At 41.4% G+C, this 26,758-nt stretch overlaps 1 pseudogene; it reads left to right on the top strand.

Annotated features, from left to right (window-relative positions):
* The window catches only part of LOC124025574, a 145,996-nt pseudogene that overhangs the window by 32,808 nt on the left and 86,430 nt on the right, over positions 1-26,758 (top strand).

Genomic DNA, 26,758 nt, shown 5'->3' with positions numbered 1-26,758 from the left:
GTAGTCGTCTTCACAAGTTAATATCACCCAAAATCACTTCTGTACGCACTTAACCTTTTCATACCAGTCAATCTCACAGCCCTAATCCATTGTTTGTAGAGACAACTGCTGTAACCTTCTGTTGGGTGTCTGCATTCTAGATTGTTGTAGTTAAATTGTATGTTAGTAACTGCTCTGTTACTGTCTAAAATAGAGTCAACCCACTTTACCTTCAGGTTTTTTTGTTTGGAATGAGAAAACATTACATGTCAGTGTTTAGTGTAGTTACTGACATTCCTTAAGCAAATTGAGATAAACCATTAGAAAGTCCCCCAGTTTAGTTGGTATGTTATTTGCTGTGTTGCTGGCGAGCTCCTCAATGGGTTCCATGACTGCCAGAGAGAATGTTGTTCAGGCCCCTGGGGTGTTTCTGTTCATCTATGCCAGGGTACGTGATTGGCAGCTGCCCATGGTAGCGGCACTGAAGGCATCTCTTCTGTACTGTTAATCTCGTCCCAGATCAGTTTGTTCTGTATGTGGTTGTCAAGCATAGGAGTTTGCTATACAGCACGAACAGATCAAGGACCAGGCTATGATGTTGCCAGCAGAAGAAAGGATTGGACAGTGTCTGCCTGAATGGACATTTCCACTCATTCAAGTCTGGTATCGAAGGAGTTTTGTCCATTTCTAGTAATTATATTTCTTTGTTCTTCTGCCTGGCAGAGGAGAATTACTCACTGACACTATACTAATGACTGTCACTGTCAGCTCCTGCTGGGTTCAAATAGGATTTGTTTTCTTTCAGATAGTTGATTGCCTGGAATGCCAGGATGGGCAGGGATTTTGGAACTATCTCTATTCCATTGGTTCCATTCCACCAGACAAGGGAAGCTCAATCAAGCTGCGCTAATGATGTATTTGAAAGAAAAACAAATACTATTTGAACCCAGATCGTTCTGCACGGTATAGGCAAGGCTCTGTTCTAAAGCCTTGGAAATGTAGATGGATGGGGACACTGCTCATTAGGAGCAGGACAGGGTTTTCCCTTCAAATTAAGACGCTGCACCTGTAGGAGCTCTTTGTCTGGGCAGAATGGTGGGGCTGAAGGGGCAGAGGGGGCTGCTTAGAGCCAGTCTTCTCCAGTAATCTCCGTTCTCTCTGGGTGTATGTCCCAACTTGAACCCTATTCCCTATGTAGTGCACTACTTTAGACTAGGACCCATAGGCCGCTATGTAGGATATAGGATGCTATTAGGGTGACATTTGGGACACAGAGGTTTTTTTTTTGTCGTAGTTCTTCTGAACCCGCTGCTCCCAAGTCGTCATGATGTCGTCAAGTTCGCCACCCGTACCCCGTCCCTTGGTCTGCCCTGTACAGAGCTCACGTGTGCCAGGGTCGTGCCTTTTGGCCCAGTCTGCCCTCTAGACTACGGAGACTGTCCAATCACAAGGCATCGCCTACAGTCAGGAACGCGCGGATAATCTGTCAGTGACCAAACAGCATGGAGACAAAACAGGCCTTTCAAAATATTACAAAATACAATCGTGGGAAAAGACTGGTTGGAGAACAAATGGCTGCTGCTGAAAACAGAAAACTCTAATTTGACTGTAGGCTACTAAAATGTTTGATCAACTTCCAAATATGTGTCTTTTAAGCGAAGATTGTTTTACAAAGTGAAAGAAGAGAGATGCTTTTGGCACGAGAGCATCGGCCATTGCCGGCAAGTGAGCTTAGCATCATTGGTTGAGTCAGTGAAACTGGACAGGTTTTCAGGGCTCAAATTTTCTCCTCACATGATAGAATACATGTTTTTCCACATTCCTAGGTCTAGGCTAGTGATGTTTTTTTAAACATTTTTTTTATTGATCTCAGATTCTCAGTTTGTCAGTGTTAAAGTAGCCTGTCGTTTCGATATTAAAAAACGATTATGCCTCCAGTCATGTCATAGAACTGGATGTAGTGTGTGTATTAAGAAAGGCCCTATTTTCACCCTGACCCAAGACTTTGAATGTTTCCTATGTGTTCAACTCTTGTACGTGCCTCTACTCTACTGCTCTATGCCTCTAAAACAAACTCTATGATATTCATGCAATGCTATAAAGGTGATTTATTTTCTCATACATTCTGGTACCTCCCAAATGAAAAATGAAGCACTGAACACAGGTAGTGTAGACTCTAGCTTACCAAAATACTCCACAATATCCACACAAGCCACTCGCTAGCCAGACATGTATCATGAGTTAGAAAATTGTGAATAATAGATTATAACGTTATTATTTTAAGAGTATTGACGATAAATCTAAATCGGTAAATAAACGATGGAGCTAGCTGACTAGCAGAAACTACGTCAATCATCTACATCAATCATTAACATCACTCATCAACATCAACGATCAGCTGATAGTCTACCTTATGTTCCAGATGTCAATCATGTCTTTATGAGGCACTGCTTGCTAACATCTTGTACTGGTTGAGTGTGTTGTTGCAGAAATCGGCCTATGCCAACAACAACAAGAGAGAGTCAGTTAGTATGTTATGAATTTCCAGACTTTTTTCAGTTGAGTGGGTGGCCTTTTCTTTTCATTTTGAGCCACCTGCCCCCTTGAAAGGTCTGTGCAAGCCCCTACACACACACACACACACACACACACACACACACACACACACACACACACACACACACACACACACACACACACACACACACACACACACACACACACACACACACACACACACACACACACACACACACACACACACACACACTTATGACCAACACTGGCTTGAAGGATGACCTAATACAATATGAGTATTGGCTGGGAGAGACAAGAGACTGCCAAACAGTACACTGATGGAGTGACTTAGAAAAGAATAGACATGACTGAGTCCATAAGTTCATATCAATAGGGGCAGGGGAGACACTCCTTACTGTCTGTCTGTCTGTCTGTCTGTCTGTCTGTCTGTCTGTCTGTCTGTCTGTCTGTCTGTCTGTCTGTCTGTCTGTCTGTCTGTCTGTCTTTCCTTCCTTCTTTCTTTCTTTCTTTCTTTCTTTCTTTCTTTCTTTCTTTCTTTCTTTCTTTCTTTCTTTCTTTCTTTCTTTCTTTCTTTCTTTCTTTCTTTCTTTCTTTTTCTTTCTTTCTTTCTTTCTTTCTTTCTTTCTTTCTTTCTTTCTTTCTTTCTTTCTTTCTTTCTTTCTTTCTTTCTTTCTTTCTTTCTTTCTTTCTTTTTCTTTCTTTCTTTCTTTCTTTCTTTCTTTCTTTCTTTCTTTCTTTCTTTCTTTCTTTCCTTCTCTTTCATTCTTTCTTTCTTTCTTTCTTTCTTTCTTTCTTTCTTTCTTTCTTTCTTTCTTTCTTTCTTTCGTTCCTGTCTTTTATTTTCTGTGAGGACCACAGTAAGAAGAACCACAGTAACGTCTAATGTATGTTATTACTGGTATGGCCTGCTGCTTTGTGTGTTTGTGATGTATGGGGTGCTGTCAATTAAATGGGTGGTTGCTTTCTCTGCCTCTTCCCCCCCACCTCATGGGTCTTTGACTGGTGAGAAAGAATAAACCAGCAGTGAACAATGGACTGGTGCTACTTAACTCTCCCTCTCCCTCCCTCCCTCCCTCTGTCCGTCTCTCTCTCCCTTCACCTCTCTCTCCGTCCCTCCCTCCCTCCCACCCTCCGTCTCTCTCTCTCCCTTCACCTCTCTCTCTCCCTCCCACCCTCCGTCCCTCCGTCTCTCTCTCTCCCTTCACCTCTCTCTCCCCCTCCCTCCCTCCCACCCTCAGTCCCTCCCACCCTCCGTCCCTCCGTCTCTCTCTCTCTCTCCCCCTCCCTCCCTCCCTATAATATAATATAATATAATAATAATAATAATAATAATAATAATATATGCCATCCAAAGCGACTTACAGTCATGTGTGCATACATTCTACGTATGGGTGGTCCCGGGGATCGAACCCACTACCCTGGCGTTACAAGCGCCATGCTCTACCAACTGAGCTACAGAAGGACCACCCTCCGTCCCTCCGTCTCTCTCTCTCCCTCCACCTCTCTCTCTCCCACCCTCCGTCCCTCCGTCTCTTTCTCTCCCTCCACCTCTCTCTCCCCACCCTCCATCCCTCCCTCTCTCTCTCCCTCCACCTCTCTCTCTCCCTCCCACCCTCTGTCCCTCCCTCTCTCTGTCTCCCTCCACCTCTCTCTCTCCCTCCCACCCTCCGTCCCTCCCTCTCTCTCTCCCTCCACCTCTCTCTCCCTCCCACCCTCCGTCCCTCCATCTCTCTCTCTCCCTCCACCTCTCTCTCTCCCACCCTCCGTCCCTCCGTCTCTTTCTCTCCCTCCACCTCTCTCTCTCCCACCTTCCATCCCTCCCTCTCTCTCTCCCTCCACCTCTCTCTCTCCCTCCCACCCTCTGTCCCTCCCTCTCTCTGTCTCCCTCCACCTCTCTCTCTCCCTCCCACCCTCCGTCTCTCCCTCTCTCTCTCTCCTCCACCTCTCTCTCTCCCTCCCACCATCCGTCCCTCCCTCTCTCTCTCCCTCCACCTCTCTCTCTCCCTCCCTCCCTCCCACCCTCCGTCCCTCCCTCTCTCTCTCTCTCTCTCTCTCTCTCTCTCCCCCCTCCCTCCCTCTCTCTCCCCTCCCTCCCTCCCTCCCACCCTCAGTCCCTCCCTCTCTCTCTCTCCCCCTCCACCTCTCTCTCTCCCTCCCACCCTCCGTCCCTCCCCTCTCTCTCCCCCTCCACCTCTCTCTCTCCCTCCCACCCTCCGTCCCTCCCTCTCTCTCTCTCCCTCCACCTCTCTCTCCCCCTCCCACCCTCTATCCCTCCCCCTCTCTCTCACTCTCTCCCCCTCTCTCTTTCCTCTCTTTACATAAAGCAGGATATACTACATAGTCTGGCAACGTCACCTTTTAGTAACACTGACCATTCATCAGATGTGTACAGCAATAATAGAACACATTGTTATAGAGAGAAATTACAATTTATCATACAGAGTACCAATACATTTTTAATCTGCTTTTGATTTTCTACCTGAGGAAGGACATAAGTTAAACTCTTGTTACATTCCAGAAACATAATAATTGAAGTTTTCAGTTTTTCCATATTGGCTGTAGTCCTCTCTCATAACAATACTAATAAAATAAAAAGTGTAATCCTATAAGAACATGCATATTAGGCTGGATTTGAGTAGTCTGTAAAGGGCTGTTGACAGCCAATAGGATATGAGATGAAGGGTGAGCCCGAGCAAAAGCCTGACGAACTCAGAATATGTGTGTGTGTGTGTGTGTGTGTGTGTGTGTGTGTGTGTGTGTGTGTGTGTGTGTGTGTGTGTGTGTGTCTGTGTCTGTGTGTGTGTGTGTGTGTGTGTGTGTGTGTGTGTGTGTGTGTGTGTGTGTGTGTGTGTGTGTGTGTGTGTGCCAGGCTAGGGAACTCTCTGCTAGACTAATTTCAGGTCTGGACTCGGGGTGAGACTCAGGGAGGAGGATGAGGTGTTGCGTCATGGTTTTCCAGGACCTATCAGCAAGCTAGACCCATGTTTATTTTCTATTTCCTACAGGGCTCAAACAATGTAAACAATCTGCTAGTGTGACTTCCTCTCTCCTAAGTAAAAAATAAAATAGATTATATTGTTGATAAAGTGATAACATGAACATATTTATTTCTATTTCTATTTCTATTTATATTTATTATAATATTTGACCCTGTCACTGACTGCCTCCATGTGTGTGTAGCTAACAGCTCCTAAAATAGGTATTCTCATTGAAAAGGTTAGTCTTTCTGCTGTAATTCCTAATGGGGTTGGCAGGACCAGGCTCTTATATAGCCAATTAGGGCCAGTTTGTATGGCAGGACCAGTCTCTTATATAGCCAATTAGGGCCAGTTTGTATGGCAGGACCAGTCTCTTATATAGCCAATTAGGGCCAGTTTGTATGGCAGGACCAGGCTTTTATATAGTCAATTAGGGCCAGTTTGTATGGCAGGACCAGTCTCTTATATAGCCAATTAGGGCCAGTTTGTATGGTAGGACCAGGCTTTTAGCCAATTATTTGTATGGTAGGACCAGGCTTTTATATAGCCAATTAGGGCCAGTTTGTATGGTAGGACCAGGCTTTTATATAGCCAATTAGGGCCAGTTTGTATGGTAGGACCAGGCTTTTATATAGCCAATTAGGGCCAGTTTGTATGGCAGGACCAGGCTTTTATATAGCCAATTAGGGCCAGTTTGTATGGCAGGACCAGGCTCTTATATAGCCAATTAGGGCCAGTTTGTATGGTAGGACCAGGCTCTTATATAGCCAATTAGGGCCAGTTTGTATGGTAGGACCAGGCTTTTATATAGCCAATTAGGGCCAGTTTGTATGGTAGGACCAGGCTTTTATATAGCCAATTAGGGCCAGTTTGTATGGTAGGACCAGGCTTTTATATAGCCAATTAGGGCCAGTTTGTATGGTAGGACCAGGCTTTTATATAGCCAATTAGGGCCAGTTTGTATGGTAGGACCAGGCTTTTATATAGCCAATTAGGGCCAGTTTGTATGGTAGCACCAGGCTCTTATATAGCCAATTAGGGCCAGTTTGTATGGTAGGACCAGGCTTTTATATAACCTATTAGGGCTATATGGACCAATTTGGTGTTGCCATGGTACTTATAGCCTATAGACAGACCCCTGGTGTTGCCATGGTACTTATAGCCTATAGACAGACCCTTGGTGTTACCATGGTACTTATAGCCTATAGACAGACCCCTGGTGTTACCATGGTACTTATAGCCTATAGACAGACCCCTGGTTTTGCCGTGGTAATTACTGCCTATAGCCTCACCCCTGGTGTTGCCATGGTACTTATAGCCTATAGACAGACCCCTGGTGTTGCCATGGTACTTATAGCCTATAGACAGACCCCTGGTGTTGCCATGGTATTTATAGCCTATAGACAGACCCCTAGGGTTGCCATGGTACTTATAGCCTATAGACAGACCCCTGGTGTTGCCATGGTACTTATAGCCTATAGACAGACCCCTGGTGTTGCCATGGTACTTATAGCCTATAGACAGACCCCTGGTGTTGCCATGGTACTTATAGCCTATAGACAGACCCTTGGTGTTACCATGGTACTTATAGCCTATAGACAGACCCCTGGTGTTACCATGGTACTTATAGCCTATAGACAGACCCCTGGTTTTGCCGTGGTAATTACTGCCTATAGCCTCACCCCTGGTGTTGCCATGGTACTGTCACGCCCTGACCTTAGTTATCTATGTTTTATGTATTATTTTGGTCAGGTCAGGGTGTGACGAGGGTGGGTATGTGTGTTTTTGTCCTGTCTAGGGTTTTTGTATATCTATGAGTTTTTTGTATGTCCAGGTAATGTAGGTCTATGGTGGCCTGAATTGGTTAGCCTACAGACAGACTCCTGGGGTGAGAGTGAGCAGTGATAGATTCGATGGTTTCCAGGTTGCATAGGAGCCAATAGGAAGTCAAACACTTCCTCCCTATGTTGGTTGTCTTGGTTTTTGTTGGGATTTTACTACAAACCCGCTTTAGGTTATTTCATCGTGACCCAATGAAGTCAAACTCTCGAAGACTCAACTTTTTCCTTCAAATTTACAACTAGAACTTTGGCGAAATCTAGCCATGCCACATTACCAACCTCCTAAAATCCAGATTTTACATTCCTGGGATGGTGATGTATTCAGCAGAGCTGTGAGAAGAGAAATGGGTGTGATTACAGAGCATCAGTGCAAAGGAGAAAGAAGGAGGTGACAGCTTAACAGCCTCTCCTTGGTAGCATGTTAATAGTTAATACCTCCATGATTTACTCTCCCTGTCTCTTGTATTCTCACTGAGGCGTAGGCTGCACCCGAGGCTTTGAGCCTTCAGTTCATCACTTTGACTAGTTTTACTGCAGCGCACTCTTGGAAAAAAGGGTTCCAAAAGGGTTTTTCGGGTGTCACCACAGGAGAACACTTTTTGGTTCCAGGTAGAACCCTTTTTGGTTCCAGGTAGAACACTTTTTGGTTCCAGGTAGAACACTTTTTGGTTCCAGGTAGAACACTTTTTGGTTCCAGGTAGAACTCTTTTGGGTTCCATGTAAAACCCTTTCTACAGTGGGTTCTTCTACATGGAACTCAAAAGGGTTCTCCTTGGTTCTTTAAAGTGTTCTCCTATGGGGACAGCCAAAGAACCCTGTTATGTTCGAAGGCTCCCGAGTGCCCAGCGGTCTAAGGCACTGCATTTCAGTTACCCAATCATGGCAGGGCCACCAGAGACACCCTGGTTGGAATTCAGGCTGTATCACAACCGACCGTGATTGGGAGACCCATAGGGTGGCGCACAATTGGCCCAGCGTCGCCCGGGTTTGCACGGTGTAGGCTGTCATTGTAAATAAGAATATGTTCTTAACTGACTTGCCTGGTTAAATAAAGGTTAAAAAAAATAAAAAATATGGAACCTATTTTTCGAAGAGTGTGGTCCTGAGTGAGCATGCACTGCTCAGGGAGTGACCTGGGACTCTCTAAAAGCCAGTTTCTCTCTAAAAGCCATGACGACAGCAATTCACCTCTTCTGAGAAGGGAACAAAATACCATTTCATGGCTGCTCATTGGCAACATGTGTGAGTGTCAGCTTAGAATGATGTAACGGATCATAATAATATGATTAAAAAGTGATTGTTTCCCTGGATCCATTTTCTAAGTGCTTTCATAATTTGTCCCCTTGCGTATTTTCGTGTCAGCACTTACTGAAACCAGGAGGGGAAAGTACCAGTGATTTGAATTACATATTAAAACCTTCAAACCAGGATTTCCCTTTCTTTCTGGGATCTTTGCTTACATGAGTAAATTACTTAATTGCACAGACAAGTTAAAATGGTCTGAGTATGGAAGCGTTTTCCGTCATAATAACAGGACGATGAGGCATCAGCTCGTCACAATCCAACCTTCAAACTGGCTCAAGCTGCTGAACAATCTCTTTACCCAAAGTAGAAAATGGTTCGCTGTTCTCCTTGCTCAATTGGCAGGTCTTCATTGTAAAATAAGAATTTGAATCTTAACTGACTCGCCTGATTTAGTAAAGGTTAAAGAAAGAAATGTAAAAAATAAGTTGAAAGTTGTATCAGTTTTGTGGGAAGGGGATGCTCTCAGTGGGAGAAACTTCCAGATGGCAGGCAATGACTGTGTGTCGGAAACCCCAGATATATCCTCCGTAGAAGAGACACACACACACACACACACACACACACACACACACACACACACACACACACACACACACACACACACACACACACACACACACACACACACACACACACACACACACACACACACACACACACACACACACACACACACACACACACACACACACACACACACACACACACACACACACACACACACACACACAGGCTCAAAGCTCCAGACACCAACATCTGTTATGGTCAAGTGGTAAAGGAGGTGTAGACAGCGATAGCTGCTCCAGGCAAGCTCAAAGTATTTGAAAGAAAACCAATCCTACTTGAAACCTAGTCTGCTGGTCTGTCCACACCGACGGCGAGGAGGCCCTCTTAGTCCAGATCAGGTTTCTTTTCAGTGTGATGTATAAACACCTTTTAACACTTTATCAAACCGTGTCTCCTAAAGTGTTGTCTGCTCTGATGATCTGGCGTCTCAACTGAAGCACTTGGAGTACTTAATGCATTGTCTTTCATGATAGAAGATGGTTGGAAACTTAACTGTGTACCGAACATAGGTTGTGAAGCGTGGCCTTCCTTTTGTTAGATCAAGTGAGCTGGAAAGCTTCGTCAGGGGTAAAGAGTTCACTTGACTTTAGTATTTATTTAAAAACAAGGATCCACGTCAACGTTCTGTCTTGTTGAGCCAGATCCTATTAAGCTTGTTTTAGAGAGGGGAGTGGAGGGGAGTGGAGTGGAGTGGAGGGGAGTGGAGGGGAGGGGAGTGGAGGGGAGTGGAGTGGAGGGGTGTGGAGAGAGAGAGAGAGAGGTAAGGGCTGTCTCTTCCTTGTCTGATCATATCTTGTCGGTCTAAAACAACGCTCTACAAAGATTCTGACCATAAATGTACAAAACCACTCATTCCCATATACAGTGCATCCTGAAAGTATTCGGACTCCTTCACTTTTTCCACATTTTGTTACGTTACAGCCTTATTCTAAAATTGATTAAATAAAAAAATCTATCTACACACAACAATGACAAAGTCTAAACAGTTTTTTAGAAATGTTAATAAAAAACAGAAATACCTTATTTACATAAGTATTCAGACCCTACGCTATGAGACTCGAAATTGATCTCAGGTGCATTCTGTTTACATTGATCATCCTTGAGATGTTTCTACAACTTGATTGGAGTCCACATGTGGTACATTCAACTGATTGGACATGATTTGTTAAGGCACACACCTGTCTATATGAGGTCCCGCAGTTGACAGTGTATGTCAGAGCAAAAACCAAGCCATGAGGTCGAAGGAATTGTCTGTAGAGCTCCGAGACACAGTGTGTCGAGGCACAGATCTGGGGAAGGGTACCTAAAACAATTCTGCAGCATTGAAGGTGACCAAGAACCCGATGGTCACTCTGACAGAGATGGGAGAACCTTCCAGAAGGACAACCATCTCTGCAGCACTCCACCAATCAGGCCTTTTTATTAGATTGGTCAGATGGAAGCTACTCCTCAGTAAAAGGTATGAGACAGCCCACTTGGAGTTTGTCAAAAGGCACCTAAAGGAATCTCAGACCACGAGAAACAAGATTCTGGAGGAAACCTGGCACCATCTCTACGGTGAAGCATGGTGGTGGTGGCAGCATCATGGTTTTCAGCGGCAGGCACTGGGAGACTAGTCAGGATTGAGGGAAAGATGAATGATTCTCATCCAGAGTGCTCAGGACCTCAGACTGGGGCAAAGGTTCACCTTCCAACAGGACAATGACCCTAAGCACATAGCCAAGACAACACAGGAGTGGCTTCGGGACAAGACACTGAATGTCCCTGAGAAGCCCAACCAGAGCTTGGACATGAACCTGGCCAAACATCTCTGGAGAGACCTGAAAATACCTACTGTATGTAGCGACACTCCCCATCCAACCTGACAGAGCTTGAGATGATCTGCAGAGAAGAATGGGATGAACTCCCCAAATACAGGTGTGCCAAGCTTATAGCGTTATACCCAACAAGACTTGAGGCTGTAATCACTGTCAACTTTGATTCAACAAAGTACTGAGTAAAGGGTCTGAATACTTATGTAAATGTGAAATTTCAGTCTTTTATTTTTAATACATTTGCAAAAATGTAGAAAATCCTGTTTTTGCTTTGTCATTATGGGGTATTGTGCGTATGATTAATGAGGGAAAAACAACTATTTACTCAATTTTAGAGTAAGGCTGTAACGTAACAACATGTGGAAAAAGGAGTCCGAATAATTTCCCTGTATCTAGTGTAGACTGCCCTATCTGACTCTCATCAAATATTTCCCCCACCTGCTAAAACTTTAAACCTCAAGGCAAGTTATGAGCCAGGCATTATGATGAATTATGACAACAAACACATTTTTTTCATTTTCTTTTTAAGTTCTAATTTTCTCAAGATTTACACAGGTGTGTATGTATGTCTGGCACAAGGCCAACCATTGTAAATGTCAACCAAATTCATGGTCCAATATGAAATTAATTTCACAAGAGTATCCCGTTACATTTTAAGTTGTATTTTCTGTGTGCATTTTAAGTGATTTATGTGCTTTTCACCTGGCCTCTGGATGGTGTGTTATAACTAGGGCGAGGAGTGTTACCTCCCAATGCAACATATCCAGGAAAAACTCCTGGTCCTGCTATGGGCTATACCTCTACCGTTTCCTGGTCAGGAAATAAGAACCTTACTTTTACTCAGTTGAGTACTTTTACTCAGTAGTTGTTTCCATGACAACTTGTCAAACACTTCTTTCTCTCTTCCTGTTCTCACAGAGCACCATTAGAAACTGCTGAGACGATCCACTGGGTGCTGTACCAGAGACGACCACCGGTACTTAAAAAAAAATGATAACGATGAGGGCCCTGGGGCCACGGAGGGCCTGTGTTCTGCTGGGTGTGTTCCTCCAACTGCTGTTGTTGCTACCAGACACCACCTCTACGAACTCCATCGCTGCAACCTGGAACCAGAGCGGACCCCGACTAAAGCTCTCACACACAGGTAGGCAACTCTGTTATTCACCACTCTAACTTAGGGCTAGTTAACTATCGTGCCGGTGGGCTACAGCCTTACTTACGTATTTCACACACAGATCAGCATCTCATCTCTGCCCCGTTTTACTCTGAGCACCTCTGATCCTCAAGGAGTGAGTTGCTCTGTTCCTCAACACCACAGGCCCTCTATTCCTCAAGGAGTAGGTATCCTTGTTCCTCAACACCACAGACCCTCTATTCCTCAAGGAGTGGGTATCCTTGTTCCTCAACACCACAGACCCTCTGTTCCTCAAGGAGTAGGTATCCTTGTTCCTCAACACCACAGACCCTCTGTACCTCAAGGAGTAGGTATCCTTGTTCCTCAACACCACAGACCCCCTGGTCCTCAAGGAGTGGTTATCCCTGTTCCTCAACACCACAGACCCTCTGTTCCTCAAGGAGTAGGTATCCTTGTTCCTCAACACCACAGACCCCCTGGTCCTCAGGGAGTGGTTATCCCTGTTCCTCAACACCACAGAAGCTCTGGATCTCAAGGAGTGGTTATCCCTGTTCCTCAACACCGCAGAACCTCTGGTCCTCAAGGAGTGGGTATCCCTGTTCCTCAACACCACAGACCCCCTGGTCCTCAAGGAGTGGGTATCCCTGTTCCTCAACACCACAGACCCCCCGGTCCTCAAGGAGTGGTTATCCCTGTTCCTCAAAACCACAGAACCTCTGTTCCTCAAGGAGTGGTTATCCCTGTTCCTCAACACCACAGAACCTCTGGTCCTCAAGGAGTAGGTATCCTTGTTCCTCAACACCACAGACCCTCTGTACCTCAAGGAGTAGGTATCCTTGTTCCTCAACACCACAGACCCCCTGGTCCTCAAGGAGTAGGTATCCTTGTTCCTCAACTCCACAGACCCTCTGTTCCTCAAGGAGTGGTTATCCCTGTTCCTCAACACCACAGACCCTCTGGTCCTCAAGGAGTAGGCATCCTTGTTCCTCAACACCACAGGCCCTCTGTTCCTCAAGGAGTAGGTATCCTTGTTCCTCAACACCACAGACCCTCTGGTCCTCAAGGAGTAGGTATCATTGTTACTCAACACCACAGACCATCTGGTCCTCAAGGAGTAGGTATCCTTGTTTCTCAACACCACAGACCCTCTGGTCCTCAAGGAGTAGGTAGCCTTGTTCCTCAACACCACAGACCCTCTGGTCCTCAAGGAGTAGGTATCCTTGTTCCTCAACACCACAGACCCTCTGGTCCTCAAGGAGTGGGTATCCATGTTCCTCAACACCACAAACCCTCTGGTCCTCAAGGAGTAGGTATCCTTGTTCCTCAACACCACAGACCCTCTGTTCCTCAAGGAGTGGGTAGTTTTGTTCCTCAACACAGCAGCACTGCTGGTTTTCATCTTTCTCTTGTAATTACGGTATATGTGTTGATTCAGACTGATTCCTAATTTCCTGTTGATAGATTGGAGCTATTGTATAATACCATTGTGTGCCAGGGGAAAAGGAGGGGGAGGTTGGTGGAAAGGGTTTTATTAGGATATTGTTTAAACTCAGTAAAGTAACATCTGAAAAGCACGTAGGGCCGACACAGCAGGGCCGCAATCCTGTTTTCCTAATTATGTCACCATGGCGATCCCCAACACACACATCAGCAAATTACTTTGTTCTCATTAGCTTAATGAATTTAGCACTGCGTTTTTATAGTTTTTATAGTGGCTATTGTTGTGTGACTGGCACACTATCCAGGTATTATAGTTAGATTAAGGAAGTTCATTAATGTAGCTGTTGTTGTTTCGCTGTACTGTAGTTACATGTAGCTGGGGGGGGGGGGGGGGGTCTGTGGCAGCCAGGTTCTCTTCAGGTTTATTAGTCTATATACTAAGAGATTTTATAGCTTATAACTCTTGTCAGGGTTATGGTCAGGAAAACCTCCTGGCCCTATAGCAATATATGACTATCAACGACTGTCAATGACTGTATATGACTATCAATGACTGAATATGACTATCAATGACTGTATATGACTGTCAATGACTGTCAATGACTGTATATGACTGTCAATGACTGTCAATGACTGTCAATGACTGTCAATGACTGTATATGACTGTCAATGACTGTCAATGACTGTATATGACTGTCAATGACTGTCAATGACTGTATATGACTGTCAATGACTGTATATGACTGTCAATGACTGTCAATGACTGTATATGACTATCAATGACTGTATATGACTATCAATGACTGTCAATGACTGTATATGACTATCAATGACTGTATATGACTATCAATGACTGTCAATGACTGTATATGACTATCAATGACTGTCAATGACTGTATATGACTATCAATGACTGTATATGACTATCAATGACTGTCAATGACTGTATATGACTATCAATGACTGTCAATGACTGTATATGACTATCAATGACTGTATATGACTATCAATGACTGTATATGACTATCAATGACTATATGACTATATATGACTATCAATGACTATCAATGACTATCAATGACTATCAATGACTGTATATGACTATCAATGACTATATGACTATATATGACTATCAATGACTATCAATGACTATCAATGACTATCAATGACTGTATATGACTATCAATGACTATATGACTATATATGACTATCAATGACTATCAATGACTATCAATGACTATATGACTATATATGACTATATATGACTATATATGACTATATATGACTATCAATGACTATATGACTATATATGACTATATATGACTATCAATGACTATCTATGACTATATATGACTATCAATGACTATCAATGACTATATGACTATATATGACTATATATGACTATATATGACTATCAATGACTATATATGACTATATATGACTATATGACTATCAATGACTATATGACTATCAATGACTATATGACTATATATGACTATATGACTATATATGACTATATGACTATATATGACTATCAATGACTATCAATGACTATATATGACTATATGACTATCAATGACTATATGACTATATATGACTATATGACTATCAATGACTATATGACTATATATGACTATATGACTATATATGACTATATGACTATATATGACTATCAATGACTATCAATGACTATATATGACTATATATGACTATATATGACTATCAATGACTATATATGACTATATATGACTATCAATGACTATCAATGACTATATATGACTATATATGACTATATATGACTATATGACTATCAATGACTATATGACTATATATGACTATATATGACTATCAATGACTATCAATGACTATCTATGACTATATATGACTATCAATGACTATCAATGACTATCAATGACTATCAATGACTATCAATGACTATATGACTATATCAATGACTATATATAACTATCTATGACTATATATGACTATATATGACTATCAATGACTATCAATGACTATATATGACTATATATTACTATCAATGACTATCAATGACTATCTATGACTATATATGACTATATATTACTATCAATGACTATCTATGACTATATATGACTATCAATGACTATCAATGACTATCTATGACTATATATTACTATCAATGACTATCTATGACTATATATTACTATCAATGACTATCTATGACTATATATGACTATATATGACTATCAATGACTATCAATGACTATATATTACTATCAATGACTATATATGACTATCAATGACTATCTATGACTATATATGACTATCAATGACTATCAATGACTATCTATGACTATCAATGACTATCAATGACTATCAATGACTATATGACTATATATGACTATATATGACTATCAATGACTATATATAACTATCTATGACTATATATGACTATATATGACTATCAATGACTATCAATGACTATATATGACTATCTATGACTATATATGACTATATATGACTATCAATGACTATCTATGACTATATATGACTATCAATGACTATATATGACTATATATGACTATCAATGACTATATATGACTATATGACTATATGACTATATATGACTATCAATGACTATATGACTATATATGACTATATATGACTGTATATGACTATATGACTATATATGACTATATATGACTGTATATGACTATATGACTATATATGACTATCAATGACTATATATGACTATATGACTATATATGACTATATGACTATATGACTATATATTACTATCAATGACTATCAATGACTATCTATGACTATCTATGACTATCAATGACTATCTATGACTATATATGACTATATATGACTATCAATGACTATCAATGACTATATATGACTATCTATGACTATATATGACTATATATGACTATCAATGACTATCTATGACTATCTATGACTATATATGACTATCAATGACTATCTATGACTATATATGACTATCAATGACTATATATGACTATCAATGACTATATATGACTATATGACTATATGACTATATGACTATATATTACTATCAATGACTATCTATGACTATCTATGACTATATATGACTATCAATGACTATATATGACTATATATGACTATCAATGACTATATGACTATATATGACTATCAATGACTATATGACTATATATGACTATATATGACTATATATGACTGTATATGACTATATGACTATATATTACTATCAATGACTATATATGACTATATGACTATATGACTGTATATGACTATATATGACTATATATGACTATATATGACTATATATGACTATATATGACTATATATGACTATATGACTATAATGACTATATATGACTATATGACTATATGACTATATATGACTATATATGACTATATATGACTATATATGACTGTATATGACTATATGACTATATATGACTATATATGACTGACTATATGACTATATGACTATATATGACTATATGACTATATATGACTATATGACTATATATGACTATAATGACTATATATGACTATATGACTATCAATGACTATATATGACTATATGACTATATGACTATATATGACTATATATGACTATATGACTATATATGACTATATATGACTATATGACTATCAATGACTATATATGACTATATGACTATATGACTGTATATGACTATATGACTATATATGACTATATATGACTGTATATGACTATATGACTATATATGACTATATGACTATATATGACTATATGACTATATATGACTATATATGACTATATGACTATATATGACTATCAATGACTATATATGACTATATGACTATATATGACTATATGACTATATATGACTATATATGACTATATGACTATATATGACTATATGACTATATATGACTATATGATTATATATGACTATATGACTATATATGACTATCAATGACTATATATGAATATATGACTATATGACTATATATGACTATCAATGACTATATGACTATATATGACTGTATATGACTATATGACTATATATGACTATATATGACTATATATGACTATATGACTATATATGACTATATGACTATATATGACTATATATGACTATATGACTATATGACTATATGACTATATATGACTATATGACTATATATGACTATATATGACTGTATATGACTATATGACTATATATGACTATATATGACTATATGACTATATGACTATATGACTATATATGACTATATATGACTATATGACTATATGACTATATGACTATATATGACTATATGACTATATATGACTATATATGACTGTATATGACTATATGACTATATATGACTATATATGACTGTATATGACTATATGACTATATATGACTATATGACTATATATGACTGTATATGACTATATGACTATATATGACTATATATGACTGTATATGACTATATGACTATATATGACTATATGACTATATATGACTATATGACTATATATGACTATATATGACTATATGACTATATATGACTATCAATGACTATATATGACTATATATGACTATATATGACTATATGACTATATATGACTATATATGACTATATGACTATATATGACTATATATGACTATATATGACTATATATGATTATATATGACTATATGACTATATATGACTATCAATGACTATATATGAATATATGACTATATGACTATATATGACTATCAATGACTATATGACTATATATGACTATATATGACTGTATATGACTATATATGACTATATATGACTATATATGACTATATGACTATATATGACTATATGACTATATATGACTATATATGACTGTATATGACTATATGACTATATATGACTATATATGACTATATGACTATATATGACTATATGACTATATATGACTATATATGACTATATGACTATATGACTATATGACTGTATATGACTATATGACTATATATGACTATATATGACTATATGACTATATATGACTATATATGACTATATGACTATATGACTATATGACTATATATGACTATATGACTATATATGACTATATATGACTGTATATGACTATATGACTATATATGACTGTATATGACTATATGACTATATATGACTATATGACTATATATGACTATATGACTATATATGACTATATATGACTATATATGACTATATATGACTATATGACTATATATGACTATATATGACTATATGACTATATATGACTATATATGACTATATATGACTATATGACTATATATGACTATATATGACTATATGACTATATATGACTATATATGACTATATACGACTATATATGATTATATATGACTATATGACTATATATGACTATCAATGACTATATATGAATATATGACTATATGACTATATATGACTATCAATGACTATATGACTATATATGACTATATATGACTGTATATGACTATATGACTATATATGACTATATGACTGTATATGACTATATGACTATATATGACTATATATGACTATATATGACTATATGACTATATATGACTATATATGACTATATATGACTATATGACTATATGACTATATATGACTATATGACTATATATGACTATATATGACTATATATGACTATATATGACTATCAATGAATGTCAATGACTATTTATGACTGTCAATGGCTATACGGTAGTAATTTATCATCATATACAGATAACAGCTAACTTTACGAGACGTGTGTGATCTTACAGGTTGTTTACCTAGCTAGGTTCATTGTTTACCTAGCTAGCAAGCAACATGTCTTCAGCTAAAGTGTACAACACCTGTTGAATAGAGCCGGTGTCAGTATACTCAGGCAAAAAAGCGTAATGAAATTGTTGCCAGCAGCGCTGGTTAGGCAGTTTTCATGTTATCCAGAGGTAAACAAATCATCAGCCAGAGCGTGTGCGCTTCGAGAGCGAAACGAGATGGTTGAGGCTAAAGCTTAAGACGGTGTGAATGATGCTGAATGGGTGTAGACAAAGAAAAGCTCTTCACGAGATAGCAAAACATTCAAAGGCCATTTTCTCAAAAGTGAGTTTACAAGTTGATGAACTTTCAAAGCATTATTACTTTCCCATTGTTCCTCAAAAATGCAGTGTCTGCAATACCATTTTGACTATCAATGAATGTATATATGACTATTTTGACTGTCATTTGTTTGTTTGATGGGGTGCTGTCCTCAGATAATAGCATGGTTTGCTTTCGCCGTAAAGCCTTTTTTGAAATCTGACACGGTGGCTAGATTAACCTCTAGCGTCGAGCAATCCCGTATCCGGGAGCGTAATTATAGCCTCAAGCTCATTACCATAATGCAACGTTAACTATTCATGAAAATCGCAAATGAAATGAAATAACTATATTGGCTCACAAGCTTAGCCTTTTGTTAACAACACTGTCATCTCAGATTTTCAAAATATGCTTTTCAACCATAGCTACACAAGCATTTGTGTAAGAGTATTGATAGCTAGCATAGCATTAAGCCTAGCATTCAGCAGGCAACATTTTCACAAAAACAAGAAAAGCATTCAAATAAAATCATTTACCTTTGAAGAACTTTGGATGTTTTCAATGAGGAGACTCTCAGTTAAATAGCAAATGTTCAGTTTTTCCAAAAAGATTATTTGTGTAGGAGAAATCGCTCCGTTTTGTTCATCACGTTTGGCTAAGAAAAAAACCTGAAAATTCAGTCATTACAACGCCAAACGTTTTTCCAAATTAACTCCATAATATTGACAGAAATATGGCAAACGTTTTTTAGAATCAATCCTCAAGGTGTTTTTCACATATCTATTCAATGATAAATCATTCGTGGCAGTTTGGTTTCTCCTCTGAACCAAATGGAAAATTGCACGCAGCTGGAGATTACGCAACAATTTCGACAGAGGACACCAAGCGGGCACCTGGTAAATGTAGTCTCTTATGGTCAATCTTCCAATGATATGCCTACAAATACGTCACAATTCTGCAGACACCTTGGGGAAACGACCGAAAGTGTAGGCTCATTCCTGGCGCATTCACAGTCATGTTAGGCCATGTTAGGCCTGAGGTGAAGCCATCCTGATGAAGGAATTCGTCCTGAATCAGAGAAAAGCTATTGGTCTCGTCATGTTCATATGCAGAGGTACGTTGGAGATCTGAGAAATATATAAATGCAACATGGTACACAAATCAGAATAGCACACGACAAGGTTTATATTAATAACCCCCACTGTACCAAAACAAATGCTAGGTAAGAAGTATAATAAATTATTTCTACTCACTTTTGTTCCCCGGGGGAGATTAAGTTTCTGACTGGACTGCGGGACAGTGGATACACATTTGTATTTATTATCGTCTATATGACTCTGAGGGGTGGCCAATCCTCTTCTGACCCTGGCGGGTGAGCAATGACTCAATCAGCATCCAGGATCCAAATGTGCTGTTTTATAAGTAGGCTACATTTACTACCTAGTTTCATGTCCATCTGTCATGCTGGTGTGGTATAATCTCTCCCTGGAGGGTGGGCTTGTATTAGTATGATACCTGCGAGGAAAATATCCTCTCTAATCAGTCATTTATTTTTGTCTGTCTCTCTGTGTATCTGACAGGCCTGTCTCTCTGTGTATCTGACAGGCCTGCCTCTCTGTGTGTTTGACAGGCCTGCCTCTCTGTGTATCTGACAGGCCTGCCTCTGTGTATCTGACAGGCCTGCCTCTCTGTGTATCTGACAGGCCTGTCTCTCTGTGTATCTGACAGGCCTGCCTCTCTGTGTGTTTGACAGGCCTGCCTCTCTGTGTGTTTGACAGGCCTGCCTCTCTGTGTATCTGACAGGCCTGCCTCTGTGTATCTGACAGGCCTGCCTCTCTGTGTATCTGACAGGCCTGCCTCTCTGTGTATCTGACAGGCCTGCCTCTCTGTGTATCTGACAGGCCTGCCTCTCTGTGTGTCTGACAGGCCTGCCTCTCTGTGTATCTGACAGGCCTGCCTCTCTGTGTGTCTGACAGGCCTGCCTCTCTGTGTGTCTGACAGGCCTGCCACACCATGTTGTACTATAAATCTAGCCCTAGGGATTATGGTTTGTGGGTGTGTGGTCAGAGGTTTGTGTGTGAATGATAACATCCTGCCCTCCCCCTCCCTCAAGATGGGTCGGCCGGACTGGGTTTCTGAGGTCACCCTCTGGGGTGAGAGAGAGAGAGAGAGAGAGAGAGAGAGAGAGAGAGAGAGAGAGAGAGAGAGAGAGAGAGAGAGAGAGAGAGAGAGAGAGAGAGAGAGAGAGAGAGAGAGAGAGAGAGAGAGAGAGAGAGAGAGAGAGAGAGAGAGAGAGAGAGAGAGAGAGAGAGAGAGAGAGAATGGAGAATGTGCATTGTTATTGAATGTTTGGTTAGAGACTGAGAATATGTACATTGTTAGAGCCAATAAAGCAAATTGAATTGAGAGAGAGAGAGAGAGAGGATGGAGAAGGAGGGAAGAGAGAGAGAGAGAGAGAGAGAGAGAGAGAGAGAGAGAGAGAGAGAGAGAGAGAGAGAGAGAGAGAGAGAGAGAGAGAGTGTGTCACTTTTCTCTATTAAAAAAAAGAGAACAGGCCATAAACCCTGCCGATAGGTAGATGTGAACACAGTACACACACCGGCCATAAACCCTGCTGACAGATGGATGTGAAAACTAATACTTCTTCTTTCAACTGAAATTCCCCTTTTTTTGTGTTTTTGACGAAAAGGTTTGACTGGAAGGTGGGTTAGGACCAATGTAAACAGTGCTGCAGTGCAGAATGACTTCATGTCTCTGCGTTTCCACGTCCCAAATTACACCCTATTCCATGTACAGTATAGAGCATTACTTATGTGCCCTAGTCAAAAGTAGTGCACTATGTAGGAATAGGGTGCCTTTTGGGACGCAGCCTGTGTCTCGGACCAACAACACAAAGTTGATGAGAACTTCACACACCCTGCTATCATTTTGGCAGCTGCACCTTTGACAGAGTCTGCTGAAGCACACACACACACACACACACACACACACACACACACACACACACACACACACACACACACACACACACACACACACACACACACACACACACACACACACACACACACACACACACACACACACACACACACACACACACACACACACACACACACACACACACTCCATGCAAACACACACCTCCGCTCACAACCGCTAGACGAGAGATAGCGGGGGTTATTACAGTACATCAGTCAAACACATTCTTCATGTTTCTCATTTACAAGGACTGGAGAGAAAAGACAAACATTTCAACATGGTGGAATCAAATGTCAAATCCATTACCTTCACACACAAAAACAGGAAGCGATGAGGAGAGGAGATGAAGAAGAGGAAGAAGAAGATGAAGGAGAAGGGTCAAGCATCTTCTTCTCTCCAAATCAAAGTTTATTTGTCACATTGCGCCGAATACAACAGACCCTACAGGGAAACGCTTACTTAACCAACATTTACATTTTTTAAAGAAAAATAGAAAAGATTATAGTAACAAATAATTAAAGAGCAGCAGTAAAAGAATAATAGCGAGGTTATATACAGGGTGTTACGGTACAGAGTCAATGTGGAGGCTATATACAGGGTGTTACGGTACAGAGTCAATGTGGAGGCTATATACAGGGGGTACCAGTACAGAGTCAATGTGGAGGCTATATACAGGAGGTACCGGTACAGAGTCAATGTGGAAGCTATATACAGGGGGTACCGGTACAGAGTCAGTGTGGAGGCTATATACAGGGGGTTACGGTACAGAGTCAATGTGGAGGCTATATACAGGGTGTTACGGTACAGAGTCAATGTGGAGGCTATATACAGGGTTTACCGGTACAGAGTCAATGTAGAGGCTATATACAGGGTGTTATGGTACAGAGTCAATGTGGAGGCTATATACAGGGAGTAGCGGTACAGAGTCAATGTGGAGGCTATATACAGGGGGTACCGGTACAGAGTCAATGTGGAGGCTATATACAGGGGGTACCGTTACAGAGTCAATGTGGAGGCTATATACAGGGGATACCGGTACAGAGTCGATGTGGAGGCTATATACAGGGGGTACCGGTACAGAGTCAATGTGGAGGTTATATACAGGGGGTACCGGTACAGAGTCAATGTGGAGGCTATATACAGGGGGTACCAGTACAGAGTCAATGTGGAGGCTATATACAGGGGGTACCAGTACAGAGTCAATGTGGAGGCTATATACAGGGGGTGCCAGTACAGAGTCAATGTGGAGGCTATATACAGGGGGTGCCGGTAGAGGGTCAATGTGGAGGTTATATATAGGGGATACCGGTACAGAGTCAATTTAGAGGCTATATACAGGGGGTACTGGTACAGAGTCAATGTGGAGGCTTTATACAGGGGGTGCCGGTACAGAGTCAACGTGCGGGGGCACCGCTTAGTTGAGGTAATTGAGGTAATATGTACATGTAGGTAGAGTTAAAGTGACTATGCATAGATAATAAACACAGAGTAGCAGCAGCGTAAAAGAAGGGTCTGGGTAGTCCTTTGATTAGCTGTCCATGTGCAGGAGTCTTATGACTTGGGGGTAGAAGCTGTTAAAACCTCTACTGGATCGGTGTCCCCCCTGCGGGATGGTTAAGCTAACGTAGGCTAATGCGATTAGCATGAGGTTATAAGTAACAAGTACATTTCCCAGAACATAGACATATCTGATATTGGCAGACAGCTTAAATCCTTTTCCTGTCGTCCGCAATCATCTCCGTTGTCTTGATCACATTGAGGGAGAGGTTGTTGTCCTGGCACCACACGGTTAGGTGTCTGACCTCCTCCCTATAGGCCGTCTCATCGTCGTCGGTGATCAGGCCTACTACTGTTGTGTCATTGATAAACTTGATGAGGGTGTTGGAGTCGTGTTTGGCCGTGCAGTCATGAGTGAACAGGGAGTACAGGAGGGGACTGAGCACGCACCCCTGAGGGGCCCTCGTGTTGAGGAACAGCGGGACGGATGTGTTACTACCTACCCTCACCACCTGGGGGCGGCCCATCAGGAAGTCCGGGATCCAGTTGCAGAGGGAGGTGTTTAGTCCCAGGGTCCTTAGTTTAGTGATAAGCTTTGAGGGCACTATGGTGTTGAATGCTGAGCTGTTGTCAATGAATAGCAGTTTCACATAGGCAATCCTTTTGTCCAGGTGGGAAAGGGCAGTGTTGAGTGCAATAGAGATTGCATCGGTATGCAAATTGGAGTGTGTCTAGGGTTTCTAGGATAATGGTGTTGATGTGAGCCATGACCAGCCTTTCAAAGCACTTGGCTTCAGACGTGAGTGCTACAGGTTGGTAGTCATTTAGCCCTATTACCTAAGTGTTGTTGGGCACAGGGGCTATGGTGGTCTGCTTGAAACATGTTGGTATTACAGACTCAGTCAGGGACAGGGTGAAAATGTCAGTGAAGACACTTGCCAGTTGGTCAGCGCATGCTCAGAGTACACATCCTGGTAATCCATCTGGCCCTGCATCCTAAGAATGTTGACCTGTTTAAAGGTTTTACTCACATTGGCAATGGAGAGCATGATCACACAGTCGTCCGGAACAGCTGGTGCTCTCATGCATGCTTCAGTGTTACTTGCATCGAAGAGAGCATTGAAGTAATTTAGCTCGTCTGGTAGACTCGTGTCACTCGGCAGCTCGCGGCTATGCTTCCTTTTGTAGTCTGTAATAGTTTGCAAGCCCTGCCACATCCGACGAGTGACGGAGCCGGTGTAGTACGATTCAAATTTAGTCCCGTATTGACGCTTTGCCTGTTTGATGGTTCATCGGAGAGCATAGAACATCTCCCTCTCTTCACCGATCAGAACATCTCCCTCTCTCCACTGATCAGAACATCTCCCTCTCTCCACTGATCAGAACATCTCCCTCTCTTCACTGATCAGAACATCTCCCTCTCTTCACCGATCAGAACATCTCCCTCTCTTCACTGATCAGAACATCTCCCTCTCTTCACCGATCAGAACATCTCCCTCTCTTCACCGATCAGAACATCTCCCTCTCTCCACTGATCAGAACATCTCCCTCTCTTCACCGATCAGAACATCTCCCTCTCTCCACTGATCAGAACATCTCCCTCTCTTCACTGATCAGAACATCTCCCTCTCTTCACTGATCAGAACATCTCCCTCTCTTCACCGATCAGAACATCTCCCTCTCTTCACTGATCAGAACATCTCCCTCTCTTCACCGATCAGAACATCTCCCTCTCTCCACTGATCAGAACATCTCCCTCTCTCCACTGATCAGAACATCTCCCTCTCTTCACCGATCAGAACATCTCCCTCTCTTCACCGATCAGAACATCTCCCTCTCTCCACTGATCAGAACATCTCCCTCTCTTCACCAATCAGAACATCTCCCTCTCTTCACCGATCAGAACATCTCCCTCTCTCCACTGATCAGAACATCTCCCTCTCTCCACTGATCAGAACATCTCCCTCTCTTCACTGATCAGAACATCTCCCTCTCTTCACCGATCAGAACATCTCCCTCTCTTCACTGATCAGAACATCTCCCTCTCTTCACCGATCAGAACATCTCCCTCTCTCCACTGATCAGAACATCTCCCTCTCTCCACTGATCAGAACATCTCCCTCTCTTCACCGATCAGAACATCTCCCTCTCTTCACCGATCAGAACATCTCCCTCTCTTCACCGATCAGAACATCTCCCTCTCTCCGCTGACCAGAGTGTGAGATCCACAGCTTATACTCATCCATCCACACGACCCTAAGACATGCACCCATCAGTTAATTAAAATCATTCTTCACCCCTCTTTCCCACAGCAGTTCTGCTTTCTCTCTCAGTCCTGACGGGTTCATTAGCCTGCTGACACACAGCTTTCCTCCCTTCTCCCTTCTCTCCTCTCCTCTCCTCTCCTCTCCTCTCCTCTCCTCTCCTCTCCTCTCCTCTCCTCTCCTCTCCTCTCCTCTCCTCTCCTCTCCTCTCCTCTCCTCTCCTCTCCTCTCCTCTCCTCTCCTATGGTCTCCTCTGTTCTGCTCTGTTCACTGTGTCATCCCTTCACTCTCACTCTAATCCACTTCACCTTGTTACTGTGGTGATTCAGGGGTCAGGGGTGAGGAATCAC

This window comes from Oncorhynchus gorbuscha, linkage group LG03, assembly GCF_021184085.1.
Source record: "Oncorhynchus gorbuscha isolate QuinsamMale2020 ecotype Even-year linkage group LG03, OgorEven_v1.0, whole genome shotgun sequence".
In the NCBI taxonomy this organism is placed as follows: Eukaryota; Metazoa; Chordata; class Actinopteri; order Salmoniformes; family Salmonidae; genus Oncorhynchus; species Oncorhynchus gorbuscha.
This window is presented reverse-complemented; position numbering and strand designations above follow the sequence as displayed.